Source organism: Camelus ferus, chromosome 12 (genome assembly GCF_009834535.1).
Source record: "Camelus ferus isolate YT-003-E chromosome 12, BCGSAC_Cfer_1.0, whole genome shotgun sequence".
NCBI lineage: Eukaryota > Metazoa > Chordata > Mammalia > Artiodactyla > Camelidae > Camelus > Camelus ferus.
The window spans coordinates 24054424-24072936 of NC_045707.1; the positions used below are offsets into that span (position 1 = coordinate 24054424).

At 45.9% G+C, this 18513-nt stretch overlaps 1 protein-coding gene across 1 annotated transcript in view; it reads right to left on the reverse strand.

Moving 5' to 3' along the window:
• LRIG3 (leucine rich repeats and immunoglobulin like domains 3) overlaps nt 1-18513 on the reverse strand; it is a 45176-nt gene that overhangs the window by 19583 nt on the left and 7080 nt on the right. The window lies entirely within an intron of this gene.

The following is an 18513-nucleotide window of genomic DNA, read 5'->3' on the forward strand; positions in this document are numbered from 1 at the left end:
ACATGTGCCCAGCATGTGCCAAATGGGCCAGGACACATACAGAGCATTCCCAGTATTGTGGGAAGTTCTGCTGGTGAGCACTGTCCTGGACCACAAGCGAAAAAATGAAACAAACAAAAAGAGGCCACGTCAAAGCTCTTAAAATACTTGATACAGCAGTTTCCAAGAGGGAAATTCAGCATTAAGTGACAACCTTGCTAGGAAACAGGAGCCAAACCGATGAGCAAGCTGTCTTAACTGTCATATTAGACCAGGTAACTTGGACTTTTTAGAACATCATCAGACAGGGGAAAGTAACATGTCAAGGTAGAAAGGGTGGAATGATGGCAAAGTCCACCTATAATAAAGGGTCTTCTCTTTACAACGTAAGGAACAATGAAACCATCCAAAGGCTCCAAGGAGAACTCTGTATGTGATGTAAGTCACGTGCCGCGACTTCTGCCCACAGTGTTCGGTAAAACCGCTTCAGGGGAAAACTGAGGAAGTGACTTCACGTGCGCATCCTTCTTGCCCAGAACTGCATCTGCATAGTGCTTCGAGCTCAGTAAGTTCTCCTGCACTACTGTAACTCGTGGGCCTCTCGCCATCACAGAAGGCTCCTGAGATAAGAGCACCTCTTAGGGGCTTTCACAAAACGCTCTGCTGCATCTGACAGCACTCTTCACGCTGTTGGTCTTTTCTGTCAACTGTGAGCTCCTTCGAAGCAGCGCTATGTCCCTACCCCTCTGCTGTGGAATGTATATGGACTCTCACAACGTGGAGGACATGCTAGACACCAAGCCCCATGCTAAGCATTTTTCACATATTATGCCATTTGATTATAGTAACATTTCTCTGGTGTTTAAATTAGGAAGTTAGAGCTTTTAACCTAACAAGTCTAAGCGGTCCTGGACCGCCTCACAGAATAAGCCCCTGTCAGTCCTAAAGCAACCCGTGAAGGCTGTTCCACAGAACAGTTTCAAACATATTTTGGCAATTAAGCTCCTACTTGAAAATGCACCTCCAGAAAGGCCTGCAACTTCCCACCCTTGCAAAAATGCTGAACTTTTGGTTCCAAAATAATGTGGGAATCCACACTGGCTCACCGAGCCACCATCATGCCAACACTAAGGATGCCCTGGAAACAGGGCCCCCCAGCCTGTGCTCGCACCCTTGGTGGGTAAGAGGGCCCTCCGGAGTTTGCACATGTTTGGCATCCAATTGGGTAGAAGACCAGCTTCCTGAATACGTGCAAATGTCAGGTGCTTCTTTCCCCACAAAAGAGAATAATAAAGGGAAAAAACAGGTTGTACAGTTTCTATTTAAACAACAATGAACTAACAAAACTTCCTAAAATATTGGTAAAACTCCTCCATATGTTACTTTGAAAGACGGTGGGGAATTGTCTTTTTCGATCCGAGTCATCTGAAAATCTAACTCCATTTTTAAAAGTAAGCCAGTACAAGGTAACAAGCATAGGAGATGTATATCCTAAGAGCTGAACTCTGTCTGTGACAATAGTAAGGTTGGAAAAAAAGGGGGGGGGCGGGGGGACCTAGCAATTCCATGCACAAGTCACAAACATCAGATCCCCAGAAAGTCTTACAGACTTTGTTTAGAGTCAAGTCAGCCATGACCTCTGATTTTGACTGTTCCCACATCTGGGTTCATCTGTGCATAAGCCCCTTGATCTAGCTGGGAGGTGCAGGGAAACGCAAGTGAGACAATTAGCCAATTTCTACGTCCCGGAGATGGAGTGAGTCCAGGAGACAAGCCACGGGGCCTTAGGGTCAGGGTGTGTGGGTTAAACAAAACCACACTTCAGGGGACAAAAATGTGCTCTTAAATACATAGCCCAAATGTTTGCATTACCAGGATGTCCTCCCACAAGCAGAAGAGTAACCATGAAGTGCCCCTCCTCTCATCTCCTTCCCTCCCCGTCCCTCCCATCAAACTCTGCAACTGGTTTCGGCCCCCAGGTTGTCTGGGGCTAGTACAGCTATGCTTGTATTTAACAACAACAGAAAGAAACACTCAGCTATCGGTTTCTGCAATAAACGGAGCAAATTGGCTTTTTGTGGGAGGGAGAGGAACACCCACAGGTATCTGTCACATTGGTCAAATCAGGCTGTGAGTCAGATAACAGGCCATACAGTCTCTGGTTTATGCATGCGTTTGTTTATAAGGTAATTATGAACAAGGCATTAAAACTGCCAATTACTTGAGGGACGGATAAAATTTTCCTTGCAGTTAAAGTATGCTCCGGCCAAAGCCAGCAATTTCCGCAACTGCACACCTCCTAAATTGCAGTGTGAGAGTGTTCAGTTACAAACGGACCGTGCACAGTGCGTCTTTTGTCAGCACTGCTGCCCAGCACAAAAATCACTCACAACCGCCAGGATAATGGTCCCTGTATCACAGAATTTTAACTCTGTTCTAATGGAATGGAATTAAATCCAAACACCAGTTTCATGGTCGCTCTCAGACTAACTGGCAAATAACCACCTGATATGTACCAGTTAAAAAAAAACAAACTTGCTTTATATCAAACAAGAAGGGATAAAAAAGACAACTACATTAAAAAACTAGATGAAAAAATCTTTTTAATTCGCCCAAAACTTTCAAAATAAACCTACTTCACAATAGAGCAAACCACCAATAGCTGCTTCTAGGAGACAAAGATCCAATTCAACCCCAGCTTTAACTTGTCTCCAAATGTGGACAAATGCCAAAACTGAGGAACACTTTAAAAGCACTGTAGTTCATTAATATTTTTTGGCAGGAAATGTGCACTGCTCTAACACAAAAACAAAACAAAGTGTATGACTGTCTTCTTCCATTCCTCAGTGTGGAAATGCCATCTTTCCATTGTTCAGAAATCTTTACTGTGAGTGTTGGAAGGCGTCTGAGCCTTGTGCAAATCCATCCTAAGGACCGTGAATACTTTGGTCATCTATGTTTGTTGAGAGTACAGGGCGTCCCACGGTCGAACCGTTGCTGAGGCCCAGTATAATCAGTCCCTTGTGGATGAATGCAGGCTCGGGAGCCTGGTCACTGGAATGCACGTGGTTCCCTCAGGCCTCTCAGAGGCCACAGGAAGAGCAGGAGGCCCAGGTACTTCAGCCCAAGAATAATGGCTTCCCTCAGTCGCTAATTTCACCCTTCAGCCCACTCTGCCAAGTACCTGGAAGCAGAAGCAAGCCCGATGTACCATTTTTGTCTGGTGGTATTTGCTCGGGCAGTGCTGAGGACGGGACAGCAAACGAGACAGGTATGGTCCCTGACCTCGCAGAACTGAGATTCTGGTGGGGAGACAGGCGGCAGGCGGGAGCAGCCACCAGAGGGACAGAAGAGGAGAGAGGACGGCCTCCTGAAAGGCGGCCAGCCGGAGGGGCGTGGGCGTCGGCACAGCCTCCCCAGCGGGGGCGGCCAGGGTCCGAGCAGAAGCCAGTGAGAGCGAGGCAAGGCTTCCTCCCTGTGAGGACAGGGAAGAACGCCCCGGTGGGGGGAGCAGAGCTCACCAGTGGAGCCAGAGAAAGGCCAAGCGCAAGAGCAAGGTGCTGGCAGGAGAGGAGAGCAGGTCACGTGCGCTCCTGTAAACCACAGCCGACACTTGGTCAAGCAGAGGGAGGAGGACAGGGTTTCAAATGGTGGGGCGACGGTCCCACACGTGCATTTTAGGAGCAGTGGGGCAGGAGAAGGGTGGGGGACAGGAAGGGGAGGGGCGGGGGATGGATGATGGTGTGCTGGGGTAACGGTGACGGTCTGCCTAGCTACCCCCTCGGGGCGAAGCGCCATTCCTCCCCTGGTTTCCGGGGGCACAGACCATGCTCTCCTCTTCCCCTGACGTAAGGCTCAGGTTTCCAGCCCTGCAGCCTCTGGACACTGGAACCCGGTCCAGCACGACTGGCGTTCCTATCCACTCCACCCATTACCGCAGTGTCTTATGCTGCTTATCTGAGAGGCCTTCTAAAGCGTGGGGTCCTCTTCTCAAGCAGACTAGAGTCCCTCCTTGCTCAGATGTGAGATGCTACTGGCCAGAAGAGCCCAGTGCTGGCATTTTCATGTCTGTCATTACTGGGAAAATGCACATCTGTGTTATTTTCATATATAAGGAACGTGTTCGTTTGTTCTGATACTCTGAACACCTGCAATGGATGTGAACCCAGGCTAAATTAATAACAGTAAACTAGAACTTGCGAGGTTATTGACATGACTGCTCGGGATGATGATGACTGGTTGTTTTGGACTCACTGTGATCTCTAGAAAGCGTGAGAGTCACCGAAGAACTTCATGACCTCCTAAGTGGGTATAAACAGTGTCAGTTTATTTCCAGAGTGGAATATTCTTTGTGAGGAACCAGAATATCAGGTTTTTTCACACTGGAATTCCTGAACCAATTAAACTGTAGCTTCTTGGTGAATAAGAAATATTTGTCAATAGTTTCTACTGTCTCTTACCTATTACACAACATAAAGGCAGCTTAAGGCTTTGCAGCTCAATGTGTGGAGACACACAAGCGTGGCTGTTCAGAGAGGGTACAGGAATGTGGTGTTTTCCTTTGAGAGAGGGTATGTGCAAAGAAATTCAATTTGAAACCTTTTTTTTTTTTTAACATGTTGCAATGCCCTCCTTTCTTGGAATGCCTTACTCTAACCACATCCCTTAAGTCCGATTCAGTTACTGCAGCCAACAAACTGCTGAATCTGTGGTCATTCCATATGGCCACAGAGCAAGCACATTAGCTGTACTGACCGGGACAGCCAGCCTGGCCCCAAGGAAATAGTGATTTCTATATGTAACTTGCCAGCAACCAGTTTAACACCATTTATAAAGGTGTTACAAGTTGTTAAAGAAAACACTACATTTTGCAAACACATTAAGGATCACTTATATTTCCAACAATAACCCCTCTCCCTACACCCCAAAAAAAGCTTCCTTGAAAACTACCTTGGCGGGAATAACACCCCATAATACTAGGCTTCTTTTAACAGAGAGACTTGGCAAGCCAAGAACCTCTCCCATACAGATAAAAATAAACTGTCTCCGCGCGTCTTTTTTTCTAAAAAGATAATTAAGAAGTTTCATTAAAAGACCACATGTTTAGACTGGCCCGCCGGTACTGCAGCATGAAAGAATAAAGCCAGCTGAGGAACTTCAGCAAGGAGAAAGACTCTTGATTAAGAATCAGCGACACTCAGCAGCAAATGAGCCACTGCGAGGAGAGAATCAGTTCTTTGTGCTAAGAGCCAGGGTCATCATAAAATATAATTATGTTTTGGATTGTGAACACAATAAAGATGCCCACAATGTTTTAATATGGAGATCCTCCAATAATCAGGGCCCTAAATATGTGCCAATTATCACACGTGTGAAAATGAAGACAGAAATACAGGTAAAAACCCCATTTATGCCACATACAAAACCACCTTTTTCAATGCCCCAATATAAACTGTTAATGCTGAGGCTGTGGGTCTGAGTCTCCCCACTAGCTTGTGATTCACTTATGAGTGAAGAGAATCTCTCATTCATCTCTGGTTCCCCAGAAGTCAGGATTACATAAAGGGTTTCAAGACCCTGAAGCGACCAGTCTCGATTAGTCTTAAAAAACTCTAGATCAAGCTCTAGACTGGCCTAGAGGGACTTCCCTGAGCGGTGGTCCGAGAGGCGCATGTACACCAGAAAGCGGGATGACCACGGCAGAAAAAGCAAAGCTGGGAGTCCCTCCGTCAGCCGACCCGCCAAAGGAGGCCCTCAGAGAGGCAGCAGGTCACACCACAGCTCCCCAGCCAGGAGGGTCTGCTTCTGCTCCTGGCAGCGTGCCTCGATCTACTATACTTCATCTTCTCACCCTTCAATGGGAGGAAATGGAATGAAATGACCTCTTCCGGCTCTGAGGAGCTGTGGATTTGGATGACAAACATGGCGAATGACCAGATTTGCAAGTACTTGTCACATAAAACTGCAGCCTCGTACAGAGTGTGGCCTCACTTTCGCGGGCTTCACCTCTCTCTTCCGCTCAAGTCCCACTGCCTGGCAGCCCAGTCTTCCTTGGTTTGCTCCCTCACTTTCCTGGGGCATGTCCTCCATTAGCTTTTGAAGAAACCATGTGTAGAGGCGCTTTTTTTTTTTTTTTTTTTCACGCTTGGATACGTCTTTCTAGGGTTGACAATTCGGGTGTATAGAGTTGAGACGAGAAATCAGGTTCCTCAGGGTTCTGCAGACATCGTTCTTCTCCATCACAGGACTCATGGCTGTGAGTTTGAGGAGCCAGTGCCTCAGTCTGTGTTTCCCAAATTCCAGCAGGCATCAGACCTGGGGGGCGAGGGGCAGGGGTGTCTTGGAGCACAGCCTGCGGAACCCCACCCTCATGGTTCCTGTTTCTGTAGGTCTGGGTGGGAGCTGAGAATCTGCATCTCTGCTGAGTTCCCAGGTGATGCTGATGCTCTGAGGCTCATGCCTGGAGAACCACTGTCGATCCGTACAGGTGACCTGTTTTCTGTTTTAGTTTTCCTCCTCTCTGAGCTTCTCTTTAACCACGATATCCTAAAGTTGCACAGTAACGTCCCTTAGTGCAAGTCTTTTTTCTTTTTTTCACTTGCTGGCACTCAGTGGGGTCTTTCAACCTAGAAACGCATGTTTCTTGGCTCTGGGCAATTTTTTTGTCCCTTTGATAATTTCCCCTTGTCTATTTCCATGGATGTCTCTTTGTGGAATTCCAGTTAGATAGATTTCCTAGTTGGTCCTCCTATCTTCTCATCTTTTCCTCTCCTGTTTTCCATCTCTTTGTCTTTTGGTTTTTCTGAGAGTTTCTCAACTTTATTCCAACACTTCTATTACCTTGTTAAAGTGTCTGTTACTATATTTTTAACTTCAGTGGGTTCCTCCCCATTTTCTGAATATTCCTTTTAGTACCGTGCATTTTTTATTTTGTGAGTATAACATACTCTCTCTCCTTTCCAGAGAGATTAGGTTGTTTTGAAGTTCCCTTCTCCTTCCATTCTCTCTGGTTCCCTTTTCCTATGGATTTCAGACCCTGACTTCATTCTCAGAAACTCTTTCGAGAGTCAGTGATCACTGGCTATCTACCTATTAAAAAGCAGCCCTGGGAAGCTTGCTGAGGGCTGTGAGGTAACAACTTGTTGTCTGGTGGGCCTCACGACAGGTGGCTGAGCAGGGGACCCATCTCACAATGGGATCTACACGTGTCTGTCTTATCACTCAAACCCTCCAACCTCCAGTCTGGTGGGATGAGCATGACTGCGAGTGTCTGGGAAGGCGAACAGGAATGTAAGCTGAGGGAAGACTGTCACCCTCAGTATTCAGGTCTGACTTTGCTTCCCTGCTTGCAGGAGCTGCTGCCCTCAACCTCCACCCCCTGCCCAGCTGGGCCTGTGTCCCAAATTCCAAGACTTTCTGCTTCAACCCTCAGGAGAGTAAACTTCCAGGTTTCTGCCTCCATCACGGGAGGGGCAGGCACTGGTCTGTGAGTTTCAGAGGAGGAACCTGGGGTCTGACTGCTTCTCGTAAGAGTTTTCAACAATCCCCCATTTTCAGTCTTCTCTGTACCCCCCCCCCTTTACTGACTTTGAATTTCTGAAGCATTCTAAGGTTCTGCAGCAAAAAGAAAGTGTCTGTTTCTTTGGAGATCCACCCCACTTTCTCTCTTTTAAGTCAGTTACAACTTGTGCACTTGCTTGCAAAATTTTTATGGCCTCTCTCATTTGGACTGTCTCCTCTCTTGTTCTCTCTTTGCTCCAGTCTGTGTGTACCTTAGTCCTATATGTTCATCTTAAGGGGGTTTAGGACAACGCAGAGTGAAGCAAATGTGTTCCGTCCACCAGGCTTAACAGGACATTTTCAAAAGGAATCTACTTTATTATTATTTTTTTAATTTATTGAAATATAGCCAGCTACAATGTGTCAATTTCTGGTGTATGCATGCTTGAGTCATACATACATAGATTCATTTTTATATTCTTTTCCATTATAGGTTACTACAAAATACTGAATACAGTTCTCTGTGCTTTCAATGGCAATCTCATCAGCGAATAAAATCAGTTTTTCTCTAAGAACCAAAATAAAACCTACCCTCATAAAACTTACTATAATTTTTTTTTTACTGAAACATCATTCAACTTAGACATTTTAACAAAAAATCAGCCTATATAAAGAATTTTACCTTAAGGTGATAGTATGAACCAGAAAATACGGCATCATTATTCTGAACTTCAAATTAATAAACCATTACCATACAGAGGATTAATTCTTATGAACATATCAGGCTAAATTAATGTCATTTTATTTTTCTGATATTGGTTCCAGATCAACGGACTAGGAACATCACAGACACAGAGTGGCTTGACTTCACCAAGTATGGAACGTGCCCTTGTGAACGTGTGGTGGTGATGACCACTGGGGCAGGTGAGTCTGCACCCCTGGCCTTCTATTCACAGACTGGCACTGACCTTCAGCTGCGAGGTGGCTGATACTAGGTCTGTCTGTGGCCCTGTGCTGTCAATGTTTGTACAAATATGGTCGTGTATAAATACCACAGAGCTACACGTGTAATCCATCTATTAGACAAATCATGATCCCAAACCTCTCAACATACTAACAGCATGTTCTAGAAGCGACTAAAGAAATTCAGCTGGGGAAAGGCGGTGTTTTGAATTTTTAATCAATCATCTTAAAAGGCCTACTGGGAAGCAATTCTTATGAGAATGACAGCAGACATCGGAGCTCAGCTGACCACAACTCCATATGCGCCAAGAACACAACACAGTCCTTTAAAAGCTAGTATAATCTTCTGCTTCATCCACATTCCGTATTCTGGTCAAGACACATGGTCCCACCACACTCTGCATTAGGCCACATCCCAGATACCTTGCTCTGGGCACTGTCCTACAGTGTCACGCCAGACGGCATGTGTGAGGGGAGGACTTTCAGAGTCTAGACCTGCACTGGCCGGTACCGTAGCCATTGGCCACACGTGGCTCATTAAATTCACAGTAAATTAAATTCAAAATTCAACTCCTTACTGACAGGCATATATAGAATAGATAAACAAGATTATACTGCATAGCACAGGGAAATATATACAAGATCTTGTGGTAGGTCTCAGTGAAAAAGAATGCGACAATGAATGTATGTATGTTCATGTAAGACTGAAAAATTGTGCTCTACACTGGAAACTGACACAACATTGTAAACTGACTATAACTCAATAAAAAAGGGTTTAAAAAAATTCAATTTCTCAGTCACACTAGCTGCACTTCACATGCTCAGTACCGCCGTGTCTAGTGTCTACACGGCGAACGGCACAGATACAGAACATTTCCATTACCACAGAAAGGGCTCCTGGACAGCGCTGGTCTAGACTCCATGTCATACAGAAAAAGGGCTTTGGAACGTGAGCCAGGAGAAGAGAAAGCATTCAGAAAACCTCACGTGCTAAGACTTGGGAGTATTATGCTGCAGGAAACAGACTGAAGTTGTTCTCCTCTGCACTCAGAGCCAGGACAACAGGTGGAAGCTGCAGAAAAGCAGAGCTCAGCTCCATAAATAGAGAGTCCCAGCAATTAGAACTACTCCGCAGGGATGGCTCCTCGCCCCGGGGTGAGCGTCTGTCGCTGGGGGCGCTCAAGGGGAGGACGGACAACCTCTCCACCAGAGCTCTCTCCACAGGAGAAGGGCCTCTTCCAATTCAAAGTGACTAGGATTGCATGCAGACCCTCAAAGCTAACCAAACGTGGGTTCTGACCGGTTACATGATACAAGCAGACTGTTTCTCACTCCCCTTACACCTTTTTCTTGATACTTATATGGGGATGGTGGTGGAGAAGTAAAAGCAAGACAGACAGGGGGCGGAGAACATGAGAAAAGAGCGATCTGCACAGTTAACTGGGTAGTGTCCTGATTCTGCCAACACCTACTCATCTTTAAAGAGTATTGCCCCTTATTCCTAGGCCTGTACCTTGTGCAGGATGACATGGCTGTCGGCAATGAAGTACAAAAGCACCTTTTTTTTTTTTCTAAAAAATGATGCTCATTTTGATTCTAACTCTGTACATTTGTTTTGTTACAAAAACATTTAAAATTGCTTGTGTGGAGGAAAACTGACAGCCCAAGAACGTGTGCCATGTTTATCCTGTGCTGTATGGGACTTGCAGCAGGAACATTACCTTAATCTTTCATGCTGCCTTCAACCTCGGTCTGCAGAACACTCTGTCTACCTGCTAACGCTTTCCGCAGGGGGAGGGAGATAGCCAGGCAGGGGATTTTAAGTGCCAGGAAGGAGGTGCTAATATTTATAATTACCTTTGCTTTCATGTTTTGAATTTAGCACTTAAGCAACTTTCAGCCAGAGAAGGAAGGGGTGGTACCAGGTAGAGCCCTACTACATTGTTAGGGTCTCTAACCAACAAGGAGAGCCCTGAACCTCTGTGGAAGACAGCAGAGAGGGTAAAACAGAGAAGACAAGGAAGAGAAGTAACCAGGCCAGGACAGGGACACATGTTGAATCCTGTCTCCCCAGTCATGCAGAGCAGCTGCCTGTAACCTGCTGTTTTGTCTGTCCTGGCAGCACAGGCCTCGCTCAGCACAGAGAAGTCCTGGCAGAAGTTGTATCTGACACTTCAGAGCAGCAACCGAAATGGCTAACGTGAAATTGAGGGAAAGAGTGAGAAAACAGTGCAGGTTCAGGACAAACACAGGTAATACAGGGATTCTTGGGACCAGCTATACCGGAAGGTCAGATTTAAGGGTCTGGAGGTCAGTTTTATGGGCTCCAAGAATCACCATTAAAGAAAAGTGTCCAATGGATCATCAAGTCAATTCTAAGAATGCTGTCACATTAGAACAAAGTTTTTATTAATGTCAACAGTTTTAAGTGTCTGTGGAGGCAGAGGAACAGAAAGCTTAACTGACTGGTTTCTTCTGCAATTAACTATGTCTTAACTTGGACTAGGCTAATGATTTGATCATTCATTCAGCAAACATGGACTGAGCGCCACCACATGCCAGGCACTGAGCCCACGTGCTGGGATTACAGCGGGGATGAACACAGACATGATCTCAGCTTTTGTAACATTTCATTCTGGTGGGGGAAATGGACATTAAAAAAGTCACAGCCATACACCTGAAAACGGGACTGTGCATAGGACAATAACGTGGACACAGCAAGTGAAGGGGGTGTGAAAATGTGCAAGGGGAGACCTAACTGCGACTTAGCGAAAGCGGGGGGAGGGTGGGTGTTCCAGGCAAAGGGACTGAGCAGGAACGAGCTGGCTCCTCCCTGGAAGTGAGGATGCGGAGAAGCCCGACGGGACAAGAGGATTCAGGTCGCGCAGAGCACTGCCTGTCTTGAGCAGGGTTTTTGCTCTAAAGAGCAATGGGAAGTTCCTGAAGGGTTTAAAGGGCCATGACACGATCACAAATTCATGTTTCGAATACAGCCACTGTAAAATGAGAATTCAAAAACCTAGCAAATGTGTATGTTGGAGGCCGGTTTATGAGTAAGTGTGAAGATCAACGTAGAGAGTATTACGCACACAGCTCTGTGTACCGTAAGCTCCCCTATGTGCAAATCACATATAAACATTTTAAATTCCAATAAAAGATTACACGTATCCTATTAAGAGATTTATGTGTGTGTTTTGTAAGACTCGGGCTTCACGAGCTTGTGGCCATGAAACACGGTATCGTCCGGCCTGTCTGTACTCGTGAAGGTGGCGGCCCTCTAACACAACGTCCTTCACATACAGAGACACTAGTCCATTTATCCTCATCGGTAGAGCACCATTTGGGGATGAATTTCTCAGTTAAGGTGGTCAAATTCCACAGGTTCATCTACTCCCCCACGTGGGTAAAGATGGGATATGGTTTGTGTCCACTTAATTAGAACAAAGCTCCCTGATTGGGTAGAAACTTAAGTTGTAATTTTGGCTGAAGCTTCTCAACTTCCCTAATTTATATGACAAATTGGTGACCTCTTTTCAAATACTGACTTATATGGGCTTTGGCTTGAAAAACAAACGTTTCTACCTTTGTGCTTTACCTCATGGTTACAAAATCATCTTAGCTACATCATTACTTGAAACTGGATAAAAATGCTCGCTTTCTGTACATGTAGCTTTCCTTCTGAGCTGTGAGCTACTAAAATATCAATTTTGATTTAAAAGTTATAAGCTGAATTTGATGAATTACTTAAATAAACTCTGTGCCATACAATCAGGCAAGTCTCTTAAGTCTTCCAAACTGATTTTTTCATTAGTCCTATTTTCAGACTGTAATGAGAAATGCACACTTATGGATGGAGTTCCCACTTGGTAAGGTGCTGGGTTCAGCAATATAGATAATAGATTTGATCTGATTTCTAATCACGAGTTCAGCTCTACCCTTTCCATCACACAGAAGCCAGTGCCCACAGGACTCCCACCCCACGGCCGATTTCCTTTTGAGGGAAAGAGGCGGGGCTTTAACATGCAGCAGGGGTGAGGGAACACAGCCGGTGCAAAGGTGGATGGAGAACAGTATTTGGCGAGTCATAACTGTTAACTATTGAAGTCATATTATCTAGTTGTCTCTACAGAACTTGGTTTTGAAAACAAGCACTGTTCAATGACTGCTTGGAAGAAAGGAGAGAAGCAGATTCTGTGCTTAATTCAAATGCAGTCATTTCATTCCCCTGCTTACAAAAAAGCCAATTACTCCCCCAAACCTGTCAAACGCCTGTGCTGATCCCAATTTGGACCCAAATCCCCTTCCCTCACTCCCCCTCACACTCTGCGCACTGAATGACAGCTCCCCTCTGCTGCTGCCACCCAGGGCACCACCCCTCAGAGTATCTCCTCATGGTCCATAGACCTATTACTTATTCAAGGCCCCTCAAAAAGACAACCGCTATTTTCCTCTGTTCTCCAGCATTTGGTATGTTGTAAGTGGCATTTTGGGGCGACTTTAAATAGCTCAAAATCCAGCTTATAGAATGTCAGCTCCGGGGCTGGAAATGCTGTTCATTTAACTAACATTTTTTTGGAACTATCTGAAGAGAGCAAAAGCTTTGCTGATAACTCACCCCAGATGCCAGGTTTTCTCCCTCCCTCCTCCGCGGCTGCCAGGATGACGTCTGTCAGTCCTGCCTTCCTGCGGCCACCTCCGGTTCAAGAACGCACCGCTCTGCAAGCCGCCTACCACCGTAAGGGAAGCCGGGCCGAGCTCACTCTCCAGGGCCCTTTCGCGAACGTTCTGGCCTTGAAGCCTCTCCCGGAACCACGCGGCACGGACCTGCCGACGGCTCCCGCTCTTCCTGCAGATAAACTAAGTGGAGCGGGCGGGCTCTGCCGCGCCAGACGGGTGACTGGAGCGAGACGAGGCAAACCCCGCGCGGCGCAGCCCCGGCTCAGGGCTCCCCCTGCCGCACCGGCCGTGGCTCTCTCCGCCCCGGGTTCGCTGAGAGCCCCCACGTGCCAGACTCGGGACGGCGCCGCGGCGGGGCGGGGTGGGGGGGAGGGCTCGGGGGCGCTGAGCCCCACCCTGCGGTGAGACGGTGACAAATGCCAGTGTAGAACCACACGCACTGCACTTGTGGGAGTTCCGAGACAGAAGAAAAAAACAAAGTCACCCCCTTCTCTGAATTCCACAGTAACCCCGCTCACCCGCACGAATCGCCAGGATCGCCCACTACCCAGGAGTGCTCTCCGGGGCATGTCAGTCGCATCAGACCTTGGGGGGGGGGGGGCGGGGCATGGCCCTCACCCCTCCCTGCCTCCCTGGCGCAAGAGGACGCACCATGTGACGGCCGCCCACCTCTCACGCGGCGGCAGGTTCCAAAGCCCGCGGATGGGGGAGGGCCACTGTCACTCACACACCCAAGGGCCCTGAACACACCTGCAAAGGTTTTCACGCAGACACATATGCTCCCTCCTGCTCTCTGTCTCACTGATTTCCCGTAGGTCCGGTTTTTCCTTCAGGGTTAAGACAGGTCAATTAAGTGTTTTGCTTTGTTGTTTTGTGTTTTGAATTTTCAGCCCAGTACCTGATGTAGTTTACATGCGTGCTGGGCACAGGGGCTAGGAAACATCTGTATCTCTGGAGACCGAAGTCATCCTCGGGGGGCCGAGACATACGAACTTCGAAAGGCAAACGGGAAAGGGGGCTGTGACTCCCCGCACACTCCCGTCACACACCCTCCAGCGCCGGGGCTCCTGGCCAGAAGGGTGAGCTGAAGCCTTCTGCTACTTAAATGAGTTCTCGGTTTTTGTTTTTTTCTTTTAATTATTATTATTGCCATGGCTGTAATTTTTTTATTTTATTTTATGTTTTACCAGGCATGCACAGCTGAACACAAGTTAAGTAAAACCTAGGTATGCTTTCCCACTGTAAGTTTTTAGTCTGGTATAGACTGAGTCTACAGGGGGAGATCTGTATAATAATAATCTGTCTGAATAATGCTAAGTGCATGTGGCTGTTCCATAAATATTCCTTAATTCAATTCATACACTAATTAAGCACCAACTGCATGCCATATACCTGCATTTAGTGCTGGGGAAAACAAGAGTCAGTATCCTAGTCAGTGGAGAAAAATATAAACAAATCATTTCATGACCATGTAACATTTGGCTACACAAAGCAAGATGGGCCCAGAGAGGGCGGGGGAGGCTTAAGGAGATGACCGCCACCCCCAGGACACGGCCCCTGACTCCCGCTCACCCCTTCAGGCCCTGGTTCAAGTGTCACACGGCTAGTGACCCCCTCCCTCCAACCCCATTTAAACCTGTAAGCCCCCCTCTTCCATCACACACGCTCCGATACCTGCTCTCTGCTCTCTTTTTCTCCTGAGCACGTACCACCTTCTGACCACATCTCGTTTTTCTTTTTGTCCTTCTCCATCCATGAGAAAGTCAGCCCCACGAAAGCGGGATTTCTGTCTCTTCTGCTCGGTACCCGGCACACAGTTAGATCTGGTGAATCTTCAAAGAGCAGCCTTCCCTGGCCTCCCTGCAGGGCGACTGCCCGGCCTATCATCCCTCTGTCCAAGTTATCTTTTCTCTCCAAGTCTGTTCTCTGACTTTTCTTTCTCTCATCCCTCACTAGGACAGGAGCTTTATGGTAAGAACGGTTGGTCTGCTTTGTTCACTGCTGTGTCCCCAGCTCGCTAAACAGAACCTGGCACCGTTCCAGCAATACAATTTCGTTGAATGAATGACCCCCCCCCCCCGTGACTGTGACTCCAGTTCACTGAGCCCTCAGCACGTGCCAGGTGGCTTCACCTGTATTCTCGCTCCCAATCCACACAACCTGCCGGGGTGGGCACTGTGATTATCCTCATTTTACAGAGGAGGAAGCAAAGACAGACAGACAGACAGAACTTGCCCAAGCAAAGGGCAGAGCCAGCAACAAGCCGCAAGCTCTCTGACTTGAGCTTTGCTTTTAATCGCTGTTGTACTGACCAGACCAAAGCCGCGCTGCAGGAGAACCGGGCCACCACTGCTCCCGGCTACTGTGGTGGCTTCGTCATCGTCTGGCCCCTCCCAGCCCCTCTCCTGCTGCTGCCCAGCCATCCTCCGCATTGAAGCTGGAGTGACATTTTCCAACAGTAAAACTGATCACCTCACTCTGCTTTCAAGCTCTTCAACGGCCGTTCATCTGTAGAACACCCACACTGGGGTCCCACCAGCAGAAGTGATCAATATTTATAACAACCTCTCTAGAAGGATACTGCCGTCTCTGGGGAAATGACAGGCTATGAAGAAAATGATGGACTTGGAAGAAATGATCTACCTTTGAAATAATAATGAGGAAAGTCTTGTTTGGTTATGATCCACTGGACTCTATCAGTAATTCAGAAATATTTACGTAATATCTGATCAGAATCAGCAAAGTGGATGTGTTACATGGGTCTTCCTGGGCCCCATCTGAAACCAGTAATTCAGAATCTCTAGGGATGGGGTCAGGAAAACACTTTTAACCAGTAACCTAGGTACCCCTTTGACATTCGGTGACGTAAACCCTTTCCAGTCTAAGACACCAGGCAAAATACCTGCATGTTGGGCAATACAGTGCAAACCATCAGTGTGGAGGCCAGGACCCAGCAGCTCTATTTAATGACCAATAGGCGTCTTCTGTTCAAAAGTGACGTTACGGAACTTACAGAACTTACAAACCTGACCTACTTCAGGTCACACGTTTCAAATGCTTGGGCAGCTCATGCCACATCACAAGAAGCCAGAACCATCACATCTGGTCAAATCAACTCACTTATGCCAGGTCAACAGTTTTAGTACAAGATATATTCACTCCAAAAATTATTCCATTGCTTCCCTTAAAACATACCATCCTGCCATGCATGGCTGGGAAATTCAGAAAAATAAACACAAAACACAAACCACATCTTGCCCCTAGCATACCAGTTGACTTCTGAGCTAGTGTTCTGTGGGATTCAAAGGAAATCAAGTCTGGTCAGGTCTTTTACATTTTGAAAGATCCCTAAAATCTAAGAGATGAGCTTTCTCAGTGGGGAAGTTCAATGCTCACCCAACCATCATCCCAAGATGCTTCCCTGACATCATCAAACCGAATTCATCGCTGGACATGGAGTGACGTTTGACCCATTATTAGCTGCTGGCTCCTGAAGCCAGAGGAGTGGAGGATCTCACCAGGTACAGCCTTCTCTGCATCCAGCCCCTCCAGCTGCGAGGGACCCCCCCCCCCCACACACACATACACAGAGCAGCAACAGTGCGGGCACCGACATTAAACCCTTTGTTCAAGACTACAAATGATGTTTCCTTTTCTCTAACATGCCTTCCAATTATTTAACTTGTGCATATTACCCAGAAAAATGCTTTCCTCCACAAAATGTTTAAAAAAAGTTTCTTTAAATAAAAGTCAAACAGTCTTGGGGACTACTTGGAAAGATACGGGATTTAATTGTGGTGCTGTAGCAAATTTCTAATCTGAGCCATGTTATGTGGCTGAACAAATTTTTTCTGAAATTTCAGAAATGCATTTAAGCACTTACTTTTAGCTCTGATTATTTTCAAGTGCTTCTGAGTAAAATAAGTCTACCCTACACAACAGATGATAGAAATTAATAGTGCTTTAGACACAATGTGTATTATAGAACCCAAAGAAGCCTACAGAAGAAAATATTTGCAGCAGAAAACAGCCAGAGAAGTAAAATTTTTAAGATATTTCATAGGTAGGAAAACAATTTTTACTCTGCATATTCAATTAGCAGGCCTGTCACACAAATTACTTTGTGCAGAATCTGTGTAGTCTAGGTAACAAATAGAATATATCATTATAAAGTGAACAAAGCAAACCTTGGTTAGATGTACTACAACAAATGAAGGGGAAAGAAAGTGAGATTATTCATGTTCAGTAAAGATCACTCAGTACTCGCTGAAGTGAGACACAAAAATATGTAGAAGAGTTCAAATACTGAAGGTTTCTAATTTCCCAGATTTCATTTCAGTTTTCTAATTACAAATTGCAGCAAAACACAGTGTAAAATCACTAGGTTATTTACTTCTGATAGAGCTGTCTAATTTCCTTACAAGTTCATACGGTTTCAACTCCATACCATGCCAAAGAGAAGATGATCCTCATCCCACTCAGGTTCCAAAACTCCACTGTAGACCCTCTCAGCCACAAAGCACGCAATGACCCTCAAGACCCTCGGCCATGCTGACAGAATCTGCCGAAACCCAGGGCAAGGAAGTGGCATTCCCTGGGATTTAAATAGGCCCCAGTGGTCAAATGAGAATAGCTAAAGATGTTGAAGATAACAAAAGCAGTACTTCATTTAGACTCTAAAATTTTAAGCAATTGGGAAAGACAAAGAAAGCACGTACTAATGCTAGCAAAAAGAGATTTTTTAAACTCAGTGTTTGTTAAATACCAACGGCTTTTTCTTTTATTCCTTTCTGTTTCTGATCTTTGGAAAAACCACATCAGTATCAAATGTCACTTAGTTCTTATTCAAACAGAGGAAAGCAGACAGAGCGGCTGCACCCGTGACTTAGCTGACCTGGGCCCTCAGTAAAAACAAACCTCTATAAATCACCAGATGTAAGCAATTGGGCAGTGATCACTTTAATTAATTGAACAGCTTTCCTGAAATTTACTGTATAATTTCAACTCTCCCAACACCTTTCCCAGATGCAGCAAACAATGGTGGTTTTCCAGTAAGTTGTTTAAAGGAGGAAAACATTTTTAACATCAGTGGCTTAAATATATTTTTAAATTATTCAAGATTAAGGTGGTAAACTACTTAATGTTAGAAATTAAACCATATTCATTCTAAATGCTACCTTTAAAGGCCGAAAGTCAAAATTATTCCAAAACATCTTTGATGCATGAATATAAACCTGTCTCCTGCCCAGTTTTTACACAGAAAATTTCACACAATTTTAATACTGTTTGAAAACTCACATTTGCAAGAAACATGCAATGGTATTTCTAACTTCAATCATTTATTTAACTTTAACTGTATAAAGCTGATATTTGATGTGATGTTTGTGAACCTTG